The 7971-nt window shown below is 43.3% G+C and overlaps 1 long non-coding RNA gene across 2 annotated transcripts in view; it reads left to right on the top strand.

The window, feature by feature from the left end:
• LOC310840805 overlaps positions 1-7574 on the top strand; it is a 134217-nt gene extending 126643 nt beyond the window's left edge. For both annotated transcript variants that reach the window (XR_014562154.1, XR_014562155.1), the window contains 2 exons: positions 7187-7400; positions 7463-7574. This is a non-coding gene — a long non-coding RNA (uncharacterized lncRNA). The remainder of the gene's footprint in view (positions 1-7186; positions 7401-7462) is intronic.
• The last annotated feature ends 397 nt before the right edge of the window (positions 7575-7971 follow it).

A 7971-nucleotide genomic window follows, 5' to 3' on the forward strand; every position in this document is an offset into this window, starting at 1 on the left:
TGAGTAATGTACATTCCATACTCATGAGAGAGTTGCTTTAGGCACCCAAGAATTTTGTTTATAGGCAAGAAAAAGAAAAGTCTCTCTCTTCCTTGGTATTTTTAAATGCTTTGACTAAACAGTTGATTAGTCACAAAAATGTCTTCCAAAATCTTGTGTGTCATTAGCCTAGGTTGAACATTAGATGTTAATTAGATACCCATAATGAACTGATCTGGAAGAAAGTCCCTTTCAGATATATTGCAAGGAATAAATGCTGTGTGCAGGAATGTATCATGGGCTGGTTTCCCCCCAGTGTGACGGAGGCACTTAAGCTGTCTTTCACAATTGAATTGTTCTCTCCCTCTTTCTGTAATTCTTTGATTCACTTCCTGCCCCGTTCTAATCTCTTCCTCATGTAGCTCCTTCGTCCAATGTGCCCTTGATTACAGATTCCTGGGAATGAAAAGGGAAAGGACTGTTGTCCAGTGGCATAGCGTGGGTTGTCAGCACCCGGGGCAAGGTAAGTAATTTGTGCCCCCTAACCCATGGATTTGCGCCCCCTAACCCTAACCCCCAGATGTTGTGCCCGGTGTGGCCGGCCCCCCCTGCACCCCCCACGCTACGCCACTGCTGTTGTCTCATGCTCTTCCTGTGCGTGTCTGGGATCCCTCTGGCTACTGTGGGAAGGCACATCCTGAACTTTTAGTCTGACTCATCATTAGGACTCTTCTATTGTTATTATTGATATTAGAGCCAGTGGGATATACTGGCTAGAATATCAGGTGGCAACTTGGGGTAAGATCCAGGTTCTCATCCCTAGTTAACTTTGAATGTACCTAGTTGACACTCGGCCTGTCACAGTCTCTCAGACTAACCCACTATGTGTACCACCTCAAAGAGAGTTATAATAATAATAATAATAATAATAATAATAATAATAATAATATATTATTATTATTATTATTTATACCCCACCCATCTGGCTGGGTTTCCCCAGCCACTCTGGGCGTCTTCCAAGAGAATATTAAAATACAATAACCTGTTAAACATTAAAAGCTTCCCTAAACAGGGCTGCCTTCAGATGTCTTCTAAAAGTCTGGTAGTTGTTGTTCTCTTTGACATCTGGTGGGAGGGCGTTCCACAGGGCAGGCGCCACTACTAAGAAGGCCCTCTGCCTGGTTCCCTGTAATTTGGCTTCTCGCAGGGAGGGAACCTCCAGAAGGCCCTCGGAGCTGGACCTCAGTGTCCGGGCAGAATGATGGGGGTGGAGACGCTCCTTCAGGTATACAGGACTGAGGCTGTTTAGGACTTTAAAGGTCAGCATCATCACTTTGAATTGTGCTCAGAAACGTACTGGGAGCCAGTGTAGGTCTTTTAAGGGCTGTCTAGTCCATATTCCTCCAAGATACCTCCAAGAAAAGCATTGCATCAAGATGTAAGTACAGCAGTACTCCCCTCACTTGTGTTTTCCAGCACCCGGCATTCGCCTGCAATACTGAAAGCAGACACAGCCAGCTGTGACGTTAACATATGAGAGTGCTGGAGGTGAAATAGTTAAACAGGTTACCCAATCAGGACCCAGGGAGTGGAGTCAGAGGGACTATAAAACCAGCTCTGGCAGTGGCAAAGGCAAAGGGAGGAGTTAATTGGGAGTTGAGTGGTTGGTTGGAGTGGGAGTGAATTGGGATAGAGTTTGTGGGTAGGTTGAGTTAGTGTAGCGAAATAAGCTGAGTCAGGATCAGTTAGGGGCTAGGAAGACAAGTAAATATCTGAGAGGTGGTTTAGTGAGTGAGAGCAGGTAGCGAAAGTTATAGGTCTGGATAGGCACCCCATGAATGTAATTGACCAATACTGTTTATGAAACCACACACTTGTTAAACTGCAATAAATAAACAGAAGTTTATGTTCCAATTTAACCCTGACTGGACTCACTATTTTACCAGGTAGGTGGGTAGTGGCAGCGAGAAATAAAGTGGTGACACAGGGATCAATAGACGGTGAAACGTCCGGGGACCCTGTGTGATCACCACACCAGCATGACCAGTGGCCTCCATGAATTGGTCTAACCTCCTTTTGAAGCCATCCAAGTTGGGGGCCATCACCACATCTTGTGGTACAGTCAAACCTTGGTTGTCGAACATAATCCATTCCAGAAGCCTGTTCAGCTTCCAAAATGTTCGACAACCGAAGCGCAGCTTCTGATTGGTTGCAGGAACTTCCTGCACTCAAGCGGAAGCCGTGTCGGACGTTTGACTTCCGAAAAACGTTTGAAATCTGGAACAGTTACTTCTGGGTTTTTGGCATTCGGGAGCCGAAACGTTCCAAAACAGAGGCGTTTGGGAACCGAGGTTTGATTGTAGTAGAGTCCACCCACTGTGTGAATAAGTACCGTATTTTTCACTCTATAACACGCACCTGACCATAACACACATGTAGTTTTTAGAGGAGGAAAACAAGAAAAAAAATATTCTAAACAAAACAGTGGATGTATGATTTTTGTGGTTCATGCTGTGGCCACAGACATGTGATCTGACAGTGAGTTTGGAGTAGCCCACTGCAAAAATCCTGAGGATCCATGTGGATCCATGCTTTGTAACCATGTTTTTGCACCACTGTGGCCCCAGGCAACAGTGGGTGCGCGATTTTTTTGGTGCAAGATGTAGCCATGGACATGCTATGTGATCTGATGGTGAATTTGGGGTGACCCAGTGCAAAAATCCTGAGGATCCATGTGGATCCGTGCTTTGTAACCACGTTTTAAGTGGGGAGGGAAGGAAAAGCACTCAAGGGACAAGGAGCACGCATGGAGTGTGTGGAGAAGGATGCTGCTAATAATGCAGGAGAGGGGTTTAAGGGGAGAAGGAACACATGGGTGTGTGGAGAGGGATGCTGCTAATAATGCAGAAGAGGGGTATAAGAGGAGAAGGCTCCTCTCCTCTCCCACTTGGCTCCTTTAAAGAAGCAGGCTCTCTGTCCCTCTCTCCTCCCCACTCAGCGGCTTTCTCCCGCTTTGCTGTTTCAAAGCAAGCCACGGAGGAGGGAAGGAAGGGGAACCATGGATCCTCTGCTCACGACTTCAGCAGATCCCCCCCCCCCCGCCACCCGTAGGCATTCCCTCCATAACACGCACAGACATTTCCCCTTACTTTCTAGGAGGAAAAAAGTGAGTGTTATGGTGCAAAAAATACGGTACTTTTGTCCATCCAACTTCATTCAGTGGCCCCAGGTTGCAGTATTAAGAGAGAGCAGCTTTTAAACTGACTCCTGGGGGTAAGCTAACAGGAACTGATGAGCATCTGGATTGGGAAGAATCATCCCTAAGGGGTGAAAATGAAACTGTTTATGATTGTCAAAACGGGGGCTTTTTTATTTGACATGCCAACAGCCTGGTTGAAATGAAGCCGGCTCCTTTTGTACAGGCCTAGCCGTTCCTATAATATTCCTTAGGTTACTTGGCTAGCTTACAGTTCCTGTTTGCCCCATGCACCTTGCACCATATGCATGGGGCAAGCAGGATTGCAATCATGTTCTTGCTGCTGCTTGCTTGTTAGATTTAATTAATTCTTCACAGTTGCGAAATCGTACACATTCTTTTAGGAAATGTCATTTGTATTTATTTTTTAATCCACCCCACCTTTCCTGTATAGTAAATTAAATTTTAAAACTTAGCATGTGAAAGACGTGATGACATTGCTGGAGGAGAATTCCAGATTTGTATCAGCTCTGAAGCACTTTCTGCAACACACTTGTGCCTTCATAGTAGCTTATTATTTCTTTCCCATGCTTACTCTCTAACCTTTATCAAGATACAGATAATATTGTATCCATGAGCAGAATATTTAGAAAGCTTGCAGGAAAGCCATAGCAACTGGAAGAAAGCCAAGTAACCTTTACAAAAGGAAAATGAAAAGAATGAACATAACCACAAGCAAAGTCAGTTGGCAATATCAGAAACTAGTTGAGTATGCCCAAGAGATGATTTAAATGAGAATTGTGAAAAGAAACAGACACAAGGCTATTTATTATTAGGCTTTTGTGTGGCGAACACTGATTTCCACCTAGTTGTAGAAATCAGTAAATCTAATAAACACGGATCTGAGTCAGTTTAATATATTCATGATTTTATACTGGACTTCTTCGGCTTTTTCTTTCCATAGGTCTCTCATTAAACCCACAACCCAACTCAGTAAACAGTGATTTGGTATAAAGCACTTAGGAAGAATTAAAGCACATACATTAAGGGCTTATGCCAAGATGTAGCGCCTCTTATATTTTCCCATCCCTAAGATTCACTTATTTACAATATACTTTTGATTTTCCTTTGATATCCTGTGTAGGTTTATGCTTACAGCTCTCACAGATTAAAATGCCTTTATTGGTTTTCTGCCAATGGAGTTAAAATAATTTCCCCAAACTGACTTCACTGGGAGTAGCTTCTGGCCTTATCTGTTTAACACCTTCCTGCTCTCTGGGGCAAATTAAAGACAGCACTTTCAGATGGCACATCAGGGCCAGATATTTCTTTTATCTGTCATTGCTGGGGAGACATATGGGTGATAAGTGGCTCAGCAGCAGCAACCGTGCACCCGTCTGCTTAAGCCCTAACGCATTATACCTGTGGCATTTCCCTACCCAGAAAGTAAACTTTGTACATTGTTGTCTTGTCTCATCATGTGCCACATGCATGCACAAACTATGAACATTTTTGCAGTTCAAAGTTGTCAGAGTTGTAAGACTGGTGTAAAGGCAAGAGAAGCTTTGGAGGAGCTTCAGGGTTGTTTAGTGGCAGAGCATTGGGGGGTGATGCACGGAAGCGTGATGCACGGAAGATTTTCCTCCAAATCCCCAATCAGAGCCTTTTCATCTCTCTCAGGTCTCTTGTGTGTATCCCAAGCAAGGGAAGGCAACTGGGCTGCTTCTTGACTGCTGGAAGTCCTCAAAGAAATCACTGGTCTTGATTTTGAAGGAGCTGAACTTTCCCGTCTGATAAAAGCCAAATGGCACCAAAATAACTTTAATGGCATTGCATCACATTGTGATATTGATTTGAGGTAACAGTCGAAGTGTGGTGTAAATAATTGACCAATAGGACTGAATGCTGTATTTCTTAAGCTTTAAGTTCTGCATTGTCATCTTCTTTTTTTAAAAAAGTTTTTTTAAAAAATCAGCAGACAGAGAAGCGTCTGACTTAGAGAGCTATTTCCTGCCCAGCACTTCTCTCTTCAAAGGAGGACAAAAGAGGGGTGATATACAGGAATTGGAAGCTGCAAAATAATGGGTTAGTCTTCTGGTAAGAGCTAGTGCAGTATCTGAGCCAATTACAATTGATGAATGGTCTGTAAGAACCTGCTGCATAGTTGCAGAGGGAGTGGAAGAATAGCAGATTCAGTAGCCGGAACCTAAATGATGCAGTTACAGTGTGAGGGGTTTTTTTTATTATATATAAAAAAAGAGATCTTCTGTTAAGAACTGAGTTGTTCCTCAGAATGGGTTTTGCATCCCACTTGAACCTGCTAATTATAGATGTGCATGAATGACAAAAGTAGAGGCTGATTATTATTTTTCTCTCTTGTTCTTTCTTAGATATTTTCCCCCTTCCCGCCACAAAGTCTCTTTTAAAGCAAAAACCATTATCCCCCAGGTCTTTTTTTCAGCCGGAACTCACTGGAACTCAGTTCTGGCACCTCTCAAGTGGGTGCCATTGCCATTATAAGAGAACAAGTGAGGCGTTCCTGATGAGTTCAAACACTTCTTTTTCTAGTAAAATAGCACTAACTACCCCCATAAGTCACTTGCAACCAGCTGAAGTGTGGATCTTGCCAATGCAATGAACTTTGCTATGCAGGACTGCACACGACAAAGGGAAGTATCTTTTAAAGAACTTCTTTGTTTACTTTCTTATGCTCTTCTTAATTGCGGGATGAATTTAAAACACCAGCAAAGCAACGTAGAGTTCCACTTTCACAAAGAGAGTTGTGGTTTTTGAAATGCTTTATTCAGAATAAAAATGTGTTAAGCATAACGTAAGGAAGGGTTTTCTCAAAGCCACGTGCATGATACTGCCCCTCCCCCACCAAGTCATATTGTCTCAGTAACACTTTTGCACCACAACTGTATTGACTATCATCAACATTGTTTATTTATAAAAAACATTTTTAACCCAGTGTTCACTGAAAGGTCCAGCATGCATTACAAGTAAAAAGTAGCTAAAACGCACATCACAGACCCAGCTCATCCATGGCCACCTCATCTGCCTGCCTCCGTCACTGACAGAGAAGCGGCACTAGCATTGATCTGGATTTTCAGTGAGGTATTGCTAAAATCTTGTGAGATCTCACCCAAGTTCTGCGAGATCTCACAGAGTGTGTGAGCTCTTGCGAGATCTGGTGAGATCTCACTGGAAACTGGCTCTTCTGATTCTCTGCCACCGGCAGGGCAGCGTGGCACTTTCTGTTTCGCCTCAAGTGGCGAAGCGGGACACGCCAGCCCTGGCACATCATAGCACACCGACAACAAAATGAAACAGATCACAACTGAGGAAAAACACACAACCCTCCACATGGGTGCAGCCAAGGGGGGCAGGGAGGGGCAGCTGCCCCCCAGTCAATAAAAACCAATAAAAATACATAGCAAACTGAGTTCTTCCCCCTCCTCCGACAAAAGTCATGCCCCCCCCCCCGCAAAAATGCCCATGATCCTCCAGTCTGACATTAAACTCCTGGGCAAAAAAGCACTGGTCTTTAATAGGCGCTGGTAGTTCAGCAGCATCAGTACGGGTCATATCTCAGCGGGGTAGGAGTTCCAAAGCTCGGGTGCCACCACCCAAAAGGCTCTATTTTGCATTGTTTCCAGTTGAACTTTAGTAAAAGGTGGCACCTCAAAGGATGTTCCCCCTTGTGTGCTCTGAGCTTGTGTGACATGAGAACACAGAGAAATAGCCTCATGTTCTCCTAACAAACTAATAATAAAAAAAAGGTTCTCTCAGATAGTGTACTATTTTTGCCCCTTTAGGAACATACATGCAACAGAAGCAATTTGTATTCTAAAAATGGAAAATCACTCCAGACAGAAACATGTTTCCCAGAAATTAGGCCATTATCTTATTGTCTTGGAATGGAATGCAAATAATAATTATCATAATTATTGGTTGCAAAACCAGCTGCAGTATACAGAGGAAACACAACATTGTGTCTGCATTTTGCAGGGTGTTTGATGAAGTGCCAGTATCAAGCAGCAGGGATGATGAAAACTGAAGGCCTCCAGGTAAGCGTTGCCAAATCAAAGGAAAGATGCCTTTCTAAATGTGTGTGTGTATCCCTCCCATCAGAGTCTTACAGCTGGAGTCGTTCCATCTTTCTCAGCTACAGAAATCAGCTATGGTAAAGCTAAAAATAGAAAGACTTGTCTCCCTGTTCCAGGTGTAGAGAGGGAAATGACCAAAATGGACATTCTAATAGAAAGACTCATCTCCCTGTTCCAGGTGTAGAGAGGGAAATGACCAAAATGGACATTCTAAATCATAATTTTGAATAGTGATGGAGGGTTAACAAGGATTTAGGATCAGAACTGCACCTATACTGACCAGAATTTCCGGAGCAGAAGCCATGTTATTCTGTTTGCAGCAAATCCATCCCAGAGTCTTGTGGCACCTTAAATGTTTCAACAACCAAATGATGCCTACAGAAATGTATATAGTAGAAGAAATAGTGCATACAAATGCAGATATTAGTGACAATAACACAAAACATATTATATTAGGGATAACCGCTTGCAAAAATGTGCATGCCAGGCAAAATTGTATACAAAATTGCGCTGATGACCAAATGCAGGTTTTCTCTCTCATAAAACATTTTACCCAGAAACCACTCCATATTTGAGATGACTACAGTTGCCGAAATATGTGTCATGCATGGCGATGGGTCCACAAGGCTACATCTCTATGCAGCACAGCAATGCCTTTCCTCCATGTTCATCATGGACTCAAGGATC

This window comes from Podarcis gaigeae, assembly GCF_964106915.1.
Source record: "Podarcis gaigeae genome assembly, chromosome: 3".
In the NCBI taxonomy this organism is placed as follows: domain Eukaryota; kingdom Metazoa; phylum Chordata; class Lepidosauria; order Squamata; family Lacertidae; genus Podarcis; species Podarcis gaigeae.